Genomic DNA, 1816 nt, shown 5'->3' with positions numbered 1-1816 from the left:
ACCCATGTTATAAGCCGGCACGAAGTGTATAAAACAGAACACCCATGTTATAAGCCGGCACGAAGTGTATAAAACAGAACACCCATGTTATAAGCCGGCACGAAGTGTATGAAACAGAACACCCATGTTATAAGCCGGCACGAAGTGTATAAAACAGAACACCCATGTTATAAGCCGGCACGAAGTGTATAAAACAGAACACCCATGTTATAAGCCGGCACGAAGTGTATAAAACAGAACACCCATGTTATAAGCCGGCACGAAGTGTATAAAACAGAACACCCATGTTATAAGCCGGCACGAAGTGTATAAAACAGAACACCCATGTTATAAGCCGGCACGAAGTGTATAAAACAGAACACCCATGTTATAAGCCGGCACGAAATGTATAAAACAGAACACCCATGTTATAAGCCGGCACGAAGTGTATAAAACAGAACACCCATGTTATAAGCTGGCACGAAATGTATAAAACAAAACACCCATGTTATAAGCCGGCACGAAGTGTATAAAACAGAACACCCATGTTATAAGCTGGCACGAAGTGTATAAAACAGAACACTCATGTTATGAAGTGCATGAAGTGTATAAAACAGAACACCCATGTGATAAGCTGGCACGAAGTGTATAAAACAGAACACTTGTGTTATGAAGTGCATAAAACAGAACACCCATGTTATAAGCTGGCACAAAGTGCATAAAACAGAACACTGTAATTTTCCCACCACGTGAGGATAAAGAAATTTTCATTCATTTCTTTACTTACGTAATGGGTTCATGTTGCCTTCACTTGCATAATACTCGTATATTCCACTTTTGATTAAAGTATCATAATGAGGCTGGTACTCGATGTGTTCTGCAACAGGTGCCTCTAATGGCTGGTCTACATATTGTAGTAAATATAACGTGTCCCCACTCTCAATAAGTGTCACTGTGAATGGAAATTGTAGGCGTTTTTTTTGTGAATAGAAATTGTAAACATATTTTAACTGTAAAGAGAAAACGTAAGAATATTTTTTGTGAATAAAAATCGTAAACAATATTTTTTTGTGATAGAAATCGTTAACGTTATTTTAACTGGAAAAACAAAATGTTCAAGCTTTTTAAATGACAAAACAGAAGTTAAAAACCTATTTTTACATGTTTTAATAGGCATAACAACGAAAAATGAAAATTTGACTCAGCACTTTTTGATACAGATACTCAAATGTGATCTAAAGATAACATCAAAGTTTTTAAAAATAGATAATAAAGGGGCATACCAACGAAAATTAAAATTTGTGTACTGATACAAACGCTCAAATATTATCTACAGCTACCATCAAAGTTTTAAAATATGAAAACAGTTTTTTTGGGCTGGAAACTTTGATGGTACTTTTAGGTTACATTTGAGCAGATCTATCTATACACAAATTTTCATTTTTGTTGGTATCGCAAATCCAACCACTGGACAAACATACCGAAAGTATCGTCATCATTTATTTCTTCTCGTCCAGTTGTTGTTACAATAAACTCATCATCAGAAGCAAGGTCAAACACCTGAAATGTAATATATGTATAAATATAAAATGAGTGACTTGAATAAAGAAAAACAACATTTTAGCCGCTCATCCGGTATAAACCCTAGTACAGTGGTTCCCAAACTTTTTTTTCACCCGGCGCCACTTGAGCTATTCAAAATGTTTGCGGCGCACTTAGCCAAAGGTCTTAGAAATAAAAACGCATTTTTACAGTTTTATCGTGTATTTTAAGATTAGGCTCGTTTAAGTATATGAAACTTAAGCATATGAAAAGTGTTGTACCACAGTCTGGACAT

The 1816-nt window shown here is 35.4% G+C and overlaps 1 protein-coding gene and 1 long non-coding RNA gene across 4 annotated transcripts in view; both read right to left on the bottom strand.

The window, feature by feature from the left end:
- LOC100185596 (structural maintenance of chromosomes flexible hinge domain-containing protein 1-like) overlaps positions 1–1816 on the bottom strand; it is a 44631-nt gene that overhangs the window by 40450 nt on the left and 2365 nt on the right. The gene's annotated exons all lie outside the window — the stretch shown is intronic.
- Positions 815–1564, bottom strand: LOC113475047. The gene is made up of 2 exons (XR_003396786.1): positions 1461–1564; positions 815–931 (listed from the first exon to the last, which is right to left on the bottom strand). It is a non-coding gene; the product is annotated as an uncharacterized LOC113475047 (long non-coding RNA).

This window comes from Ciona intestinalis, unplaced genomic scaffold (assembly GCF_000224145.3).
Source record: "Ciona intestinalis unplaced genomic scaffold, KH HT000092.2, whole genome shotgun sequence".
NCBI classification, from domain to species: domain Eukaryota; kingdom Metazoa; phylum Chordata; class Ascidiacea; order Phlebobranchia; family Cionidae; genus Ciona; species Ciona intestinalis.
Note: the sequence above shows the minus strand (reverse complement) of the source record. Positions and strands in the feature narration are given on the sequence as shown.